The sequence below is a fragment of the Podarcis bocagei genome (genome assembly GCF_964188305.1).
Source record: "Podarcis bocagei genome assembly, chromosome: 9".
NCBI lineage: Eukaryota > Metazoa > Chordata > Lepidosauria > Squamata > Lacertidae > Podarcis > Podarcis bocagei.
In genome coordinates, this window is record NC_138134.1 from 2182342 (window position 1) to 2199891 (window position 17550).

Sequence of the window (17550 nt, forward strand, 5' to 3'; positions counted from 1 at the left end):
CCGCCTGCCTTCAAAAGCCGCCCGGGACAGCGGAGAAACGCGCTGCCTTTCTCCGCTCTCCCAGGAAGGCAGGCAGGGGGGAGCAAAGACTTTCGCCCCCCGCCCGCCTTCAGAAGAGGTCCAGGACCTCTTCTGAAGGCGGGCGGGGGGCGAAAGTCTTTGCTCCCCCCCCGCCTGCCTTCAAAAGCCGTCCGCGATAGCGGGAAGCGCTTCCCTGCTATCCCGGACTGCTTTTAAAATGCTGGCGGTGGGGAGCAAAGCCTTTCGGCCCCCGCCGGCCTTCCTGGACCTCTTCCGAAGGCCGGAGGGGGGGGAAAGGCTTTGCTCCCCACCAGCAGCATTTAAAAGAGGTCCCTGGAGATTTCCCTATGGGCTTTCGTCTTGCGAAGCAAGCCCATAGGGAAATTCGTCTTGCGAAGCGCCTCCAAAACAGAAAACCCTTTCGTCTTGCGGGTTTTCCGTCTTGCGAGGCATTTGTCTTGCGAGGTACCACTGTATTCTACACAAGACAAATGCAAGAGAACCACTCCCCTCTGCTGCATTTTCCTTTCAGAGCTTTACAAGCACCTCGCCAAAGCATTTTACCACTGCACTTGAGAGCCCCCCTTCCACTACTTAAAAATTTATCCAGAATAGTTGGGAATGCAAAAATAGTTAAGCACACTTACTTGGTAACATGATTCCAGTAACAAACTTTCCAAGTCCCTGAATTACTCAGGCTTTCTTATACAACTGTGAAAAATTGTTTGCGTCCTTAAAGGTGTTGTAGCTAGCCTTACTGTGTGCAAACAGGAAGATAAAGTGAAGGAAATCTCTTGCCCATATTCAGTGCTGGTCTGTGAGTAGACGCTCAGGCTATTTTTCAGAAGTCCTTTCTGCGTTCTTCTTGAGGCCCAAGTACATCACTACTGTAAGATGCTTCATAGATGCTGGAAGGTGTACAGGACAAACAGTGCATGTTTTTATTATAATTATGGGACTAATAGAAATATAGATTTGGCCTACTAGAATATTCCATAGCTGCGTTGCAGGTCCAGCCTATGGGAGACACTTGTGGTCAAAGTAGATGTGACAATGGTTGGCACACATTTCTTTTTGCGTTTCTGTTTCATTCACAAATAAAGTGGCAGATCTTACTTGAACAGAAAAAAAATAGCATGTGCAAGAAGGAGGATTTTTCCCGTCAGTCATTTGCTCAAACATGAATTCTTTATTCCCTAAGTGGTGGGAGCAAAGAGATGACGTGTAGAAGGAGGGAAAGTTCAGTGTCTCTCTCCCTATTGTTTATTTTATTAACCACCATAAACTTTATATGTTTATGGAGAGAATACATGAATGACAACTGTGCCATATCAGGTTTAGTCTTAAGCAATTAGTAAAATATGAGTTAGAACTCTACTTGGATACTAAAGCTTCTACAAAACATGGAGTTCATTCCAGTTTCCTTGACTCATAAAATAATGCTTTGTGCTCACTGTTGTGCTTTGCCATTACATTTTGTTGTGTTAAAAAAAGTTTTAAGCATGGTTTTATTATTCAAATATTCCAAGTCAGGAAGCACAAGACAGTTCAGATATGACTTTATTCTTGTGAATATTTTCTTTTTCATAATCGGCTTTTAAAAATATTTATTGTGCTCCTAGCTGACAACCAATGCTTTCATTTGTTAATGTTTTATTTCATTTCATCAATGTGAATTGTAGGGTTAATTTAGAAGTGCTTTATAATTCCACAGATATAATAGAAAATACGTTCTTTAAAAGCGTTCTAAATGCATTTCTTAGAGCAACAGATCAAATTTAATGTCCAAGCACACCTTCCGTTATGGTAAATATGTTATGGTAAACGTAGTTTACTTCTTTAATTCATCCAGAAGCCCTGGCATTTGAGGCAACTTTTACTCCACATACTTGGCAGTTGGCCCAGAGGCTGCTTAAGCCATGTTCAATGCCGTTGTTGCAGAATAGTATAAATAGCTTAACTTAATCCCCTTATATGTTCACAGTCATCTCCAGTCTTAAGATTCTGGTTTGCAAGGGATCAGAGAATTTTCAAAAAGTTGCAGGTGTCTGTATAGATGGACTTAATACATGAATATCTTCCTGTCTGTCTGTCTGTCTATCGTTCCAGTCACTCATTGGGCTATAGATCTAAAACTAAATGTAAATTGGTGAGTTGTTTCTTACTACTTTAAGCATGTTGTATTTTGTATTTTGGATTCTGTTTCTAAAGACTGAGCACTTACGTAGAAATTTCTGTGGCAGATTTAATCCCCTGTTACTGCACTTCAATGAACTACTGGTTGCTTACTACTATAAACACAATTGAACAGGGGGGGGACACCAACAAAATTCAAAAAAATGAAAGACAAATTGAGTCATAATAATATAAAGCAAATGTGGAAATGTCTTTGAAAATGAGTTTCAAAATCCTGTATTCACTAATTTGCATGAAAATCATGCCATGGTTTTATATAATTGGGATCCAATGCCTCAACTGTTATGGAAGTATAATAGGAACCTGACCAGCAGCTGGAGATGTCATTCTCCAAATGATTTTTTGGAAATAATTGTTTATAATAAGACAAATAATGATTCCATAATCCTGACAATTTTATTATTAGATTATATAAATGATACTGCTCCTATTAAACATTATATACTGGTAATTGTAGCTATCTTCTGCTAGGAAAGAAGTTGATCACAAACAGTGTTAGAAATTGAGATATGAAAGCTAGGAGCTAGGTTATGGGTGTAACAACAGACTGTCTAGGCATGCTTTTTTTATAACAAGAATACAAAGCTGAAAATGAATGAACTGCAGCTAAAATATTGTTCATTTTTCACATGGTCTAGTCCAGGGGTCGGCAACCTTTTTCAGCCGTAGGCCGGTCCACCGTCCCTTAGACCATGTGGTGGGCTGGACTGTATTGGGGGGGGGGGAATGAACGAATTCCTATGCCCCACAAATAACCCAGAGATTCATTTTAAATAAAAACACCCATTCTACTCATGTAAAAACACACTGATTCCCGGACCATCCGCAGGCCGGGATGAGAAGGTGATTGGGCCGCATCCACCCCCCTGGCCTTAGGTTGCCTATGCCTGGTCTAGTCCTTCCCCTGCCCACCCCCCTAATATTCTAAGCAGGTCTCTTCTCCAGTCTTCAGAGAATAGCTGGAAGTGGGGAGGCAGGAAATGTTCCTCCTATCGTTCCACTCTGCAGTTTTAATCTGAAATCTTAGGTGTAGTACCCAGAACTCAGAAACTGCCGCACTAATGAAATTCCCTGTTGCAAAATGTGTGGAGAACAATGGGAGTTTCGAATACTGATCACAAATGGGGAAAAAAGTTAATGGTCCAGTGATCATTGACTGGATGATTAGGACATTGGGTATATAACACATCTGATAAGGAATCAAAAATATGCAAATATTTACGAAAATTTATATAAGGTTATGTAAAGTATAAATTGATCATACATATAACCTTGTTTGATTCATTTTGATTTTTGTTATGTTTTAATTAACTAAAGCATAAGGTGTAATTTATGGAATAATAGAGTGTTGGAAGGGACCTCAAGGGTCATCTAGTCCAACTCCCTGCAATGCAGGAATCTCAACTAAAGCATTCATGACATATGGCCATCCAACCTCTGCTTAAAATCCTCCAAAGAAGGAGAGTCCACAATCTCCCGAAGGAGTCTGTTCCACTGTTGAACAGCTCTTACTGTCAGAAAGACTTTCCTAATGTTTAGTTGGAATCCTCATTTTTGTAACTTGAAGCCATTGGTTTGTGCCCTACCCTCCAGCGCAGAAGAAAACCACCTTGCTCCATTTTCCATGTGACAGCCCTTCAGATATTTGAAGGTGACTATGAGATCTCTCAGTTTTCTCTTTTCCAGGCTAAACATACCCAGCTACTTCAACCATGCCTCATAAGGCTTGTTTTCCAGACCCTTGATCATCTTGGTTTCCCTCCTTTGCATACATTCCAGCTTGTCAACATCCTTCTTAAATGGTGATTCCCAAAACTGGACACAGTATTCCAGGTGTGACAGAATAGAGTGGTACTATTATTACTTCCCATGATCTGGACAGTATACATCTGTAGTTGCAACCTAGAATAGTGTTAGCTTTTTTTTGCTATTGCATCATATTGTTGACTCATATTAAGCTTGTGGTCCACTAAGACCCATAGATCCTTTTCACATGTACTGCTGGCAAGACAGGTGTGTCCCCCCCCCCTTATATTTGTGTATCTGGTTCTTCCTGCCTAAGTGCAGTACCTTACATTTGTCCTATCTGAAATTAATTTTGTTCGTTTGGGTCCAGTTCCCCAATCTGTTAAGGTCATTTTGAATCCTGATTCTGTCTTCTGCAGCATTAGCTACCCCTCCCAGATTGGTGTCACCTGCATATTAGATGAGCATCCCCTCAATTCCTTCATCCAAGTTGTATATAAGGACATTCAACAACAACGGACCCAGGACAGAACCCTGCGGCGCCCCACTTGTCACTTTTTCCAGGATGACGAAGAATCATTCATGAGTACTCTTTGGTCAGTCAACCAGCTACAAAGCCACCTAACAGTTTCATGTTCAACCTTTTTATACCTACCGCCCACTAAGGCATCTTTCTTGATGGTAAAATTTCCTTACCGCCCACCAGTGCTCAATGGAAGGAGGATTCAGCTTGTGCCGTAGAACCCCCTACCGCCCACCTAGAACCCTGAAAAGCCCACTGGTGGGTGATCGGGACCAGGTTGACTACACCTGTTTCTTTGTTCTTCCTTTTGCTACGAACATACCCATAAAAGCCTTTTTTGTTGCTTTTAACCTCTCTAGCAAGCCTGAGTTCATTCTGTGCTTTAGCTTTTCTGACTTTGTGTCTACACGTGCTGGCTATTTGTTTGAATTCCTCTTTGGTGGTTTCCCCCCTTTTCCATTTTTTGTACACATCCTTTTTTAATCTTAACTCAGTTAAAAGTTCTTTAGATAGCCACCCTGGCTTCTTTAGGCACCTTCCATGTTTCCCTCTCATTGGTATTGCCTGACGTTGTGCTTTTACTATCTCCCTCTTAACAAACTCCCAGCCATCATGAACTCCCTTTCCTTTTAGTATTACTGTCCATGGGATCTCACCCAGCACTTCCCTAAGTTTTATGAAGTCGGCTTTCTTAAAGTCAAGAAATTGAGTCCTAGTATGCTTGGCTGCTCCTTTCCGCTGTATAGTAAACTTCAGAAGAGCATGATCACTCGCGCCTAATGATCCTTCCACTTCTACCCCACTAACCAGCTCATCAACATTGGTTAGGACCAGATCTAAAATGGCTGTTCCTCTTGTTGCTTCTCCCACTTTCTGGACAATGAAGTTGTCTGCAAGGCCAGTGAGGAATCTGTTTGACCTTATGCTCTTGCCTGAGTTTGACATCCAACAAATATCCGGGTAATTGAAGTCCCCCATTACTACTATCTCCCTTCCTTTTGCATGCTTGGCCATCTGTTCCAGGAAGGCATCATCTATGTCCTCCATTTGGCTTGGGGATCTATAGTAAACTCCCACAATGAGGTCTCTGTTATTCTTCTCTCCCTTAATTTTGACCCAAATGCTCTCACTTTGGCTTTGAGGTTCTAAATCTTGGATCTCTTCACAGGTATACACATCCCTGACATATAACGCCACTCCTCCTCCTTTCTTGTCTGGTCTGTTTCTCCGAAATAGATTGTATCCCCCCATTATTACATTCCAATCGTGGGACTCATCCCACCAGGTTTCAGTGATGCCTATTATGTCATATTTAGTTTGCTGTACCAAGAGCTCAAGCTCATCTTGTTTATTTCCCATGCTTTGCACATTAGTGTACAGACATTGAAGTCCATTAATCATTCCCCCATGTCTCTTATTTAAGGATTTTTTCCTCCCACCACTAGGTCTGCGTGCTGTTTGCTCCATTTGGTCTATGACATTTGGATGATCATCTTCATCAATTGATAGACTCCTACCTTCAGGAGCACTGTCTCCCTCCCCCACATTAGTCAGTTTAAAGCCCTCCTGATGAGGTTTCTGAGATTTTTGGCAAAAACATTTCTCCCAACCGTTGTGAGGTGCAGCCCATCGCTTGCCAGAAGTCCATCTTCAAGAAACTGCAGTCCGTGATCTAAGAATCCAAACCGTTCCTGTTTACACCATTTGCGAAGCCAGCTGTTCACTTCCACTATTTTTCCCTCTCTCCCTGGGCCACGTCGTTCAACTGGGAGGACAGATGAGATGACAATTTGTGCATTTAATTGCTTCAATTTCCTGCCGAGAGCCTCGTAGTCTCTTTTGATCTTCTGGAGGCTATTGCTTGCAGTGTCATTGGTTCCCACATGAACCAAGAGGAAGGGGTATTTGTCAGTGGGTTTTATGATTCCTTGCAGTCGTTCAGTTACATCTTGGATCTTAGCCCCGGGGAGACAGCACACTTCCCGAGACATCTTGTCAGGCCCACAGATCACTGCTTCTGTTCCCCTCAGTAGGGAATCCCCTATCACCACTACACGCCTCCTCTTAAGTTTGGTCGGGGTTCTTCCATGAGCTGTCCGTTCCAAGGTCGCCTGCACATTCCCTGAGGACTGACTTTGCTGCTCGTCTTCATATACCTGATCGACTGAAATGAGGGAGAGATCCTCAAATGGAGTCTGCTCTTTGTCTTCCATGCTAGGGGAGAGGACCTCAAAGCGATTGTGTATTTCTAAACAATAAGAACGAACCCTGGGCCTCCTACTTCTTTGAGTCACGTTTCTCCATATATCTGGCTCCTGTGTTGATGAACTAGCCTCCTTCTCAGGGGAGTCCCCTGTCTCCTCCTTGGTGGAGACGGTGTGCTCTGTTGCTTCCAAGAAGAGCTCCAGATCTCTAATTTTTTGGAGCGTAGCTACACGTTCCTCCAGTTGCTGGACTTTGTCTTTTAAGAGGGCAATCAACATGCAATTGCTGCAGGTAAAGCTGCCTGCAACCTTTGGCAAGATGGCAAACATTGCGCAGGAACCGCAGGCGACTGCAGCTGTTCCCTCCCCCTCCATCTTGAGAACGTCGTTGGGGTGGCTACAGTGGTCCTCCATCATAAAAAGCGTGAAGACAGGACAAATAACTCCCCCCCACACAAAAAAACCTAGGTCTCCCCCAACAAACGTTTGAGACTAGCGCCGCTAAATCTAAAAGATGGATCAAACTGCGCGCGTCGCTGCCCTGCTACCTCTGATAAGCTCCTCCCACAGCTAATCACCTTCCTCAACAGAAACCCTGCCCCCTCTTACCTTTGCACAGGGAGAACAGCTAATCAGCCACAAAGAAACACACACACACACAAGAAAACCCTTTTGGCTCCTTCTTCAACTGCTGCCCTGCTACCTCTGATATTATATTCTTATATGGTCGTGTTATTTTTTGTTTATGTATACATACTTATTTATTGTTTCTTCCGGTTGTTTGAATTTACGTGTTTGGGTTTCTTATGTTGAGTTGAGTAATTTCAACTTATTTTGGTTTGTAATTGTTTATACTTGTGATATAAAATAATGTGCAAATTGTATTTTAAAATTACTTCATTATTTGGACATTTAGATCCCAGTTTGTTGCTAATCGCCATCATGATCTTAGACCATTCTGGGAAGTCATTTCTGAAATAGTATCTGCTACAGCTTCCTCAGTGAGTCAGTAAGGATATTTACAAAGCATAATGCACACCCTTACGTTCATGATCTTCCACTTGTCAATAACTGGGGCCCACTTCCACTTGGGTGCCTACCTGCACCATGGGATTCACTCCCAAGAGCCCATGCAGTCACATGGCAGACCTCATTATCTAAACATATGGGGTCAATGTACTAGATTATTTTACACCCATTCCCCCACCCAAAAAGCCAACTGTGAGTACCTTCATTACTATAGGTACATTATTAATGTGCATTTTTCAGTAAATATGTGTCCTTTCTTCATGAATGAATGTCTTCAAATGATACAGCTTTTTTTAAAAAAAAATCATAGTCATAATGATTTAAGGGGTGTGGAAGTGTTACAATGCTTATCATAAATAATAGCCAGTGGGGCTTGTTGACACTTGTGCAAGCAGGTTGTACAGAAAAATCACAAGTAAACACATTTGCTAGAGGGGGATAAAAATATTTCCTGGAAAATATAATATAATATCTCCATAATATAATATCCCCATAAGAAAATATAATATCCCCATAAGAAAATCACAACCATGAGGAAATGCATGGATGGGGAATACCATATGGAACAGATTGGCTCTTTGACGCGGTAGGAATGACGGTGTGGCAAATTCCTTAAATTAGGATATAAAGAATTTCTATATATTGTGATGGAAGGCTCCTTTTAACATCTCAGTTTAGGGGTGTGCGGCTTCCTGCACCGCAACGGAGAAGTGTAATGGAGCCCCCATCTTGCCTCTGGCTTGCAGGAGGTGGGGGCTCCATTACACTTGAGAGAGCTCTGATTCAGAATAGGTTGTCAGCGATATGCTGATGACAACTTTTCCTTTCTGCAGATGTGACCGTGGGTGTGCTGGACTGTTGTCTTGCCTCAGTAATGGACTGGATGAAAGCCAACAAACTGAAGTTCTGTCCAGATAAGAGTAAGGTGCTGCTAGTGGGTGGTTCCCTAGATCAGATGGATGGGAGGTTGCCCTCCTTCTGAACATAGCTCCTGGATCCATTACTGTTGCTTGAGGCTCAGGTGGACTCGGTAGCCTGGAGTGCCTTCTATCACCTTCAGCTGATGGCCCAGCTGTGCTCTTAGCTGGACAGGGATAGCCTAATGTTTTCTGTCCTCTGGTAACCTCTAGATTAGATCACTGCAATGTATTAGATGTGGGGCTGCCTCTGAAGACAGTTCTGAAATTAGCAGCCATATGAACTGACCCTGGGCAAAGCGACTAACAAATTCAATTACCGTATTTTTTGCACCATAACACTCACTTTTTTCCTCCTAAAAAGTAAGGGGAAATGTCTGTGCGTGTTATGGAGGGAATGCCAACGGGTGGCATGCCTACGGATTGTCCTCCTCTAAAAACTACGTGCGTGTTATGGTCGGGTGCGTGTTATAGAGCAAAAAATACGGTGGTAATGATGATGATGATGATGATGATGATGATAATGGTTTATCAAAATCCTGTTGTAACTTTGGTGTGTGTGCTTTTTTGATCTTCTTGACCTAGTGCTAGATGCGCGTAGAGAGAGGACAGTGGGTAGCAAGCAGACACAATGCTGCTGCTGAAAGCTATGAGTTCACTTCACACAAATCTGGGTACTGGGTGGTAACTGAAATGTCATTTGGCAATAATGCATTGTCTTCATTCATTGTGTAAAACCCTGCAAGGCAGGGACTTGAAGCCAGGCTAGCTCATTTCACAAAAATTACAAGTTGGCTTAGAAAACTTTGCTTCTAGAGCACATAGGAACTTACTTCAAAGAAAAGAAAAGCTGAGAGTGAGCCCGGTACTGGCTTTGGGCTCCCTAAAACCCTACCCTTTCTATCCATTTAACAGTAGCCCTGGATTAAGATTTAAATAAAAGTAGTTGATTATTCTGGCTTATGAAGTGCTAGATGTTTCTGTGTGGGAGGAATTCCTCTAGGGTTTGGGAAGGGTTGAGTAGTGCTCTCTGAACAGAACTATCTCAGCTGCATTGATGCATTGTATAATTTGGACAGGAAATAAAAAGGCTACTATTTAGATTATATTTTCCTTCTTCAACAACTGAAGGCTGTGGAATGGGAAAGAGTGTGTGTCCTTTGGATACATGTTTTTCAGTTGGTTTTCTGCTGGTGAACACAATTTTTCCACTTGACTCACTGGGTGAAATCTAAATGAACATTACCACATGTGTTTATAATCCCTTTTAAGCAAAGTATGTCCTGACCTGCTTAACAATGTTTGATTACATTATTTTACTCCTATATTGATGGATTTTAGCAAGGTTTAGTTTGCATTTCAGGAACATATTTAAGCTCAGACAACCTCCATTGGGAAGATACAGTTAATTCAGATGCAACATTCCTAGTCTCCCAATACATAGGATTGTAGTTCTTTCCTCAGCCCCTTGCACTCAATTTATTTAGTTGCTTATTCTTTAGTGCAGATCATTATTTATTACATCTGAATGGCAAACCATGGTTTACACCTCCTGTCAAATCAGAATTAAAAGAAGTGTGAGGAATAGGAAACACTGACCCAGCACAGCCATTGCTTAGTGTGAATTAGCCAACATATGGGATTGCAGTTGCAGTTCTCATTGTTTAGCTTAGAACTGCATCCAAACACAGGTTTGTGGTTTGCCTGAAATGAGGCAACCCACGAACCCAGGTTTGGGCATAATGCTAAGCCAAGCCACAGCTTGGCACAGCAGCAGGACCAGGCATAAAGCACTGTAGTCCTGATTTTCTCTCCAGGAACCTGCACATCTGCTCATTGTGTTAAGGTTAGCCTTAGTGCTATATGAGAACTACGCCATTGTGTTAAATTGGATAATTTTGTTTCCAGATTTAAATAATAATAATAATCATAATCATAATCTGTTCCAATTTTGACTGTGAGAAAAGTGTGTGCTAATGAGTCCCCTTTATTCGTTTCTGTATTCAGAGGACATCTAGCATGGATATTAAAAAGATGTAATCTTTGTTATCCGTAATGGATTTAGGGGTTGCTCGTGCGTAAGTTGCCACCACTGCTGGCGAGGTTACCTGGTTAAACCCTTTCTGACTGAACAGCCTCCAGCATCGTGACTGTCTCAGTCGCTGGCAGAATCCGTCAGTGGGCGTTTCTTGAACCTTTTCCAGCATAAAAGTTATTTGACGCCAAGTCTCCTCCTACTCTCCCTGCGCGGAAGTCTTCTGCGCAGGGAGGGTGTGGGCAGCGGAGTACCCGTACTTTCTCTGCTGGTCTCCGGTGAAGAGTTTTGGAGATTCCTCTCCGATTCCCCCATCTGCCCCCCTTCTCCACTGGTGTTACGCTGATTTCCTTCCCCAGCAGATGGGCTGCCTCTCTCCCTACTGGGACCCTCTCCGGCATCCCTCTGGAGCCTTCCCTCCGCCTCTAGCTCCGATGGCAGTTCCCTGACATTATCCTAGGATTTTTTTTCTGAGGCGTCAAGGCTGCTTGTTCCTTTATCTAATCTACTTCTCTAGTGCACTGCCAATGTCCTTTATAAAGACAGAAGGTAATGTGCTGAGATGGAAATTGTGTATCTTTTGAGTGAATAATGTGGAAATGCTTCTCCCCTGATACATTTTCCTTGGTACTTTTAAAACCTATTGGGGATAATCTAAATGTCAACAGATAACTATTAAAAGATTTTTACAAAATCAAGTTTGCATGCTACATTGTTATAAGAGTAAATATTTTGTTGAGTTGTTGATATCTAGCTGTAAAGGCTTACTCAGAAATTAAGTGCAACTTTTTGAGCATACTCTCTCTGTTACAAAAAACAACTTTATCAAGGGGGGGGGATGTTACTTGTTCAGAAAACATCTTGTTCAGAATAAATATTAAACATAGAAACATATTGTAGACCAAAACAAAACAGAAAGATCACTTCTCTTAACAGTTTCTGAGCCATTTGACTCAAATGCTTTTCTGGTTTCATCAGCAACAATAAAAGCTGGGAACCTAAAGGAGTTATCTTACCATTCTTGGCTTTCAGATATGCAGTTCCTGTTCTAAATGGTACAAATGGTACAATGGTTTTAAATGGTTCTAAATGGTACAAACTAGAGTGGCACCACATAATTTTTTTTGTGTAGCTTGGCCAGTTAAAGTTGTTGTGAAATCCCTGTTGATTGGCAATTTCATCATATGATAGCTTAAAATATAAAACCACAGACAGAAAGCTTTCTGGACATCTCAGTTAAAAATCTTGTTTTAATACCTTTTAAATGGGGGGGGGATGAAGAAAAGTATTTGTCCTGAATTTTGATGGACTGTCCAATTAAATCTGCAGCAGAAATCCTGACAGAAGAGTGTGTTGAAAATTCCAAGGTTCATCTGGAAGACCTGCCTCAGGGGTTCAGTTACTGGCATGTTTGTGGATTTGATCCCCATATGGGCCAAAAGTCTGGGCCAGCTGCACATCCCTGCATTGCAGGAGGTTGGACTAGATGTTCCTTTGTGCCTCTTCCAACTCTACAATTCTATGATCTTATTGTCTTCCCTCCAGTGTCTTATATACAGTTTGACATTCATTATAATGTAATTCTAGTTAGTTCTTCTGAAAACAGCAACAGCACTATTTCTAGTGAGGCTAATGAAGAAAACCACTGATATTGTATTCAGGACTGACAAAGGCACAACCCTCATTCTCAGCCCTATAATGATCAATAAAACTAAGTATAAATGGAAGCAGTAAAAATTGTTTTAAGGAGAAAAATGATGTGTGCAGTTGCTATAGAAACTAGCCAGACACACATGCAAAGCAAAAATTCTAGCCTGCAATGCATGCTGTTTACTGACAATACCATAAATCAGAAGTTATATTGACTCCTTTTTCCCAATTATGAAATGTTACATTGATTATTATATACAACATATTTCTTATGACACATTGGTGGCAATTGGGTTGTAGGAGTGAAACAATATGGTAGGTAAAAATAGAAATGAAAAGGGAGGGGGAATTCCGGTCATAAGGAAAAGTGACCAGAGTTGTGTAAGAGAGGAGACCAAAGTCAATAGCTAATAGCTAAAAGAAGACCAAAGCTAATAGGATTGGAGATTCAAATGTCTCATAAGCACTGTAGTTTTACTAACAGCACCAAGCTATGCTGAAAAGTGTCTTACTCTGATTCAAATGGGCTTTGTGCTGTCACAGTTGCTTCTCTTCCAGGATAAATGTTGTGTAGCACCTGTCTTCTTCCTGCCCTTCTCCTTTGCAAATAAATACTGAATACTTAAACATTTCAGTTTTATCAATGCTTAACACCAAATATTCTTACCTTGGCTTAGAAAGGCTGTCACAATTGCTAATGTGGATTCATGCCACAACAACTGTACTCAGAAATTGGGCTGGGTGATATATCGATAAATCGTCCAAAACTGGTTTGAAAGCCATATTGTTATATTGGTTTCATAAATTTTTGGGCTGGCAATATATCGTGAATCATGGTGTGTGTGTGCGTGTGTGTGCGCGCTATGCAAAATCACAATGCAAGGAAAACTGAAGGCAGCCAGTGCCTCTACATAGCTCCATCCTTATTTCAGACATTGTGATACATCAGTATATTGCAATGTTTAGCTGGTGATATACAGTATTGTGATGTTGGAAACCAGATATCACCCAAGTCCCACTGAATTCCATAAGGATTGTTCCCTGGTAAGTATGTACAAGATTCCAGTATGAATTGGTTAGTTTAAAAAGGTGCCACACAGCCCTCATAAATTTCCAGACCTATGGGAAAATATTATTCCTCTCCCCCCAGCTTATTTGCCTCTACATGTTTTTGTCCAGGCTAGGACTAAGAGATCAGGGTTAAAATCAATGACAAAATTCACTGTGTGACCTTGTACTAGTCACTGTCTCTCAGCCAAACCTCCTTCTGTTCATGCACCTTGCAAGCTGGCCAAAAGAATCTGTCCAGATGGAAAGACGAAGAAGGGAGGGATGGGAAGAAAGATATGAAGGGTGGGTTTAATCCTTTTGTCCTCCCTGTGAGTGAATCTGTGTGTGCACATGAGAGGGATTGTATGCATGCATGCATGCGCACATGCGCCACACTCCGACTCATCACCGCATGTGTCCTCCAGAGCCTGTTGCTCTGCTATGTTTGATTGGATTTGTCCTAAGTTTAATTTATGATACTCTGTTTCCATACATACTTTGATATGTGTGACTCACCTGGAAGAGCTGCCTTGGGGAATCAACGGTTGGCAATACTGTATATCCATCAGTATGACAATGAAACCATAGTGGAGGATGTCAATAGAACTGAAGCTGGCCGGCATTTCAGTGTGTATGGATCCTTCTTTTGGGAAAGGAAGAAGTAGCTTAACATACCTTTTCAAAACTCTTATGTTATCGGTGTTAGCTACATAAAGTTGCTCAGAAGAAAAACACAAAAAACTATGATAAAATAAGATTGAATTAGATGGTTATTTTATAGGCACTTAAAACTACTGATGCCTAAGAGCACTAATGAGTGAGCAATACAGGGAATTTGTGTAATTTTTATTCTTAGACTGGGTTGTAAGGCTTTATTTGCTGGTTATTTCCAATTTCATCAAGTCAACTCAGTGCTACCTAGTGTCAGACAATGTTTAATGAAATTTTAACATCTTCCCATAATAATTAGTTTATTATTTCAGAAGCTAAATGGTAATAATTGGACACTGAATGCTGGTGGTGTTTATGTAATAGTGGGGGAAAGTACAAGAGCCTTAGAATTTCAATAATAAAACAATTTAGTTGTGTGCATTTTCTAACAGTGTAAAATTTTGCTTCTACATTGGTACCTCTGGTTACGTACTTAATTCGTTCCGGAGGTCCGTTCTTAACCTGAAACTGTTCTTAACCTGAAGTACCAGTTTAGCTAATGGGGCCTCCCGCTGCTGCTGCACCGCCACTGCTTGATTTCTGTTCTCATCCTGAAGCAAAGTTCTTAACCCGAGGTACTATTTCTGGGTTAGCGGAGTCTGTAACCTGAAACGTATGTAACCTGAAGCGTCTGTAACCCGAGGTACCACTGTACTTAGTTATGGCCAGGTATGGGCAAATTTAATGGATACTATTAATATTTACATTGTCCTGTTTTAGTCCAGTATTTGAGGGGGTTTTGTTGCATATTGGGATATTGTGTTCTATAAGACCCAGTGTGGTATAGCAGTTAGAGTGTCAAACTAGGACCTTGAACACGGGTTCAAGTCATCACTCAGCCATGAAGCTCACTGGGTGACCTTGGGTCAGTCATTCTCTCTCTTGGCCTAACCTACCTCACAGGGTTCTTGTGAGGATGAAATGGGGAGGAGGAGAAGCATGGGGAACAAGGTGGGGTATAAATGCAATAAATAAATAACCACATGGTATTTACTGTTTATATAACTTGTTAGCTTTGATCTATAAGAATAATAATGTTTTTCCCCTTTTGTGTTTTGTCCTTTATTTTTCTCTCCCTCCCTTTCTCTTTCTTTTCTTCTTATTGTTTCTTTTCATTTCCCCCCTCTTTTTTGTCTCTCTTCTTTGTTTTCCTATTTTTCCTTTTTCTTTGGAGTCCTATGTCTGGGGTCTTTATTAGGGTCCAGGGAATGCATGCTCATGGGGTGGTAGGTGGTTGATGGAGGACTCTGGATGGGAGAACAGGGAAGTGTTGGTATCCCAGGGTAAGAGGCTGGGAGGAGAAAGGAAAGATCCCAGGTGAATACTGGGAGGAGCTACTTAAGAGAGAACTGTGTATGCAATTTATTTATATTTTTTGTAGCTGTTATCTTAGTGTATTATGAAAAACTTCAATAAAAATCTTATTCAGTGTATAAAACCATGAGATCTGAACCTGCTGGTTTGGGCTTTAGGGCCTGTCAAGCAGTAAAGGCCAGTACATAGTGTGTCATGGGAGGCAGGAACCCCCATGTTTCACTGTAGCACCTGAGTCTGTTCTGCCTCCATCAAAGACTCTCACACACCCATTTATTTACACTCCCATTCTTGCTGCTTTCTCTCAGGCAATTCATTCATCTCTTTTTCACGATTTTAGTTTTGCCTTTTTTCTCATTCCGATCACTCTTGAGTGTCAGTTGGCTGTTCTGTTGCTCTCTTTCTCTCCCTCTCTCTCCCTCTGGTTCTGATTGCCATTTTGTGCTCTTCCCCGTTCTCCATCATCTCTGCCTCCCAATCACCATTTTGTGTTGTTCCCATTTCTTTTCTGGTCTGTTTTCTATATAAAGATAAAAAATAGTAAAAAATATTTCTCTCTGCTGTTTTCTTGTTTCCTCGCTTCCGCCCCTTTCTTCCGTTGTGTGTGACTGTGAGGCAGGGGCAGCGGGGTTAGCTTTGATCTATAAATAATAATAATATTACTATAAAACCATGAGTTTAGTCCATATCTTGCTAAAAGTAATTTTCATGATAGTGAGAAAAATTCAAAATGACTGAACTGCTCTTTTCACTGTAGTGAAAGTATTCCTGCATTAATATTCAGTCTTAAATTTGCATAACCATAAGCTTTGAACTGAATGGAATTATTGAATGAATGTAATAGGAGTCTGTGTGCAAGCATTAAGACATCACCAGGATCCAAAGAGAGTTTCTACATTGGCAGCAGCTCTCTGCTGTAATAGTTTACTGTGCCATGCAACAAAAAGCTCTTGAAACCCAGGGAAACTTCAGGAATGACCTATTACCGTATATTGTAAGATTGATTTAGATTGTGGACTGACAGAACAGGCACCTCTGTAAACTATCCGCGCCTGTGCAAAAAGAAAAGAAAAATAACTTCTAGGACAGCCACCAATTGCCAAATTTGATTGCATTTGATAATAGAATCCTCAGGGCTTGTGCTAAAGGCAGGGATGCTTCAGGAAGTTGCTACACCAGGGGTCAGCAAAAGAGGGCTAGTTGACTGTCCCTCAGACCTTGTGGGGGGCCAGACTATATTTTGAAAAAATATATATGAAAGAATTCCTATGCCCCACAAATAACCCAGACAAATCCAACAAGAAAAGAATGTTCAAAACTCACATAGAACTGGGCACGTTTTGCAAAAGGGAATTTCATTAGCATGAGCAGTTTATGAATTCTGGGTGCAGTATACTGCACCTAAGATTTTAGATTAGAATTGCCACTGATGGTGCTGAGGGTGTGGGAGGAGAAATTCCTCCCCATTCAACTTCTGGCTACAGCAGCCGGAGGGGCCATGCTGTGTGTAGCAGGACAGGTAGGGGCTGAGAGAAAGGAAAAGATTGGGACAGCAGGAAGGGCCTGGCCCAGGTGCTGCCTTCCCTGGACACCGCTGGGGCTTCAATTTTGCTCCATTCGCCCAAGAGTTCACTCCCTCGGTCCCATGCCTCTGTTGCTCCGCCTTCATAGAAGTGCATTTGAAGTAGTACTCAGAATGGTATTTGAAGCAACCCTGAGAAGTAGTACTTGATGTGAATTTCTGTGAAGTAAAGTTGTTAGTGTTTGAAGTAGCCCTGAGATTATAAAGTGTTGGGAAATACTCTGGCTAACCGGCATTTACTTATCCCGCCATTAAAAACAACATGAAATGAATTCATCCATAAGCATGAAGTGGTATTTCTCCTAAGCATGCTAACATAAAACTATATGTAGGAATAGCTGAATATTTCTTACTTGATACTCAATGGGTCGTAGTAATTAGAAGCTAGCATGTTTGAGAATCTTTGAATTTTTGCCTGCACAAGTTATTATAGATGCACTCATACGGGCCATTTGTTGTGAAATTCTAATAGTAAATCAGCATTTTAAATTAAAGTACCTTTTCCATTTTCTTCTCCCTCTCCCAGCCAAAACTATCAAGTACATATGTGTGACTGGCATGTGAATAAGATT

The 17550-nt window shown here is 41.5% G+C and overlaps 1 protein-coding gene across 6 annotated transcripts in view; it reads left to right on the forward strand.

Moving 5' to 3' along the window:
- Nucleotides 1-17550, forward strand: part of PEAK1 (pseudopodium enriched atypical kinase 1) — an 81103-nt gene that overhangs the window by 13257 nt on the left and 50296 nt on the right. The window contains exon 1 of one of the 6 annotated variants that reach the window (XM_081207567.1): nucleotides 8553-8639. The exons of the other annotated variants lie outside the window; for them this stretch is intronic. The gene's annotated coding sequence lies outside the window, so the exon portion shown is untranslated. Of the gene's footprint in view, nucleotides 1-8552; nucleotides 8640-17550 lie in introns of those variants that run through there. 6 annotated transcript variants of the gene reach the window in all.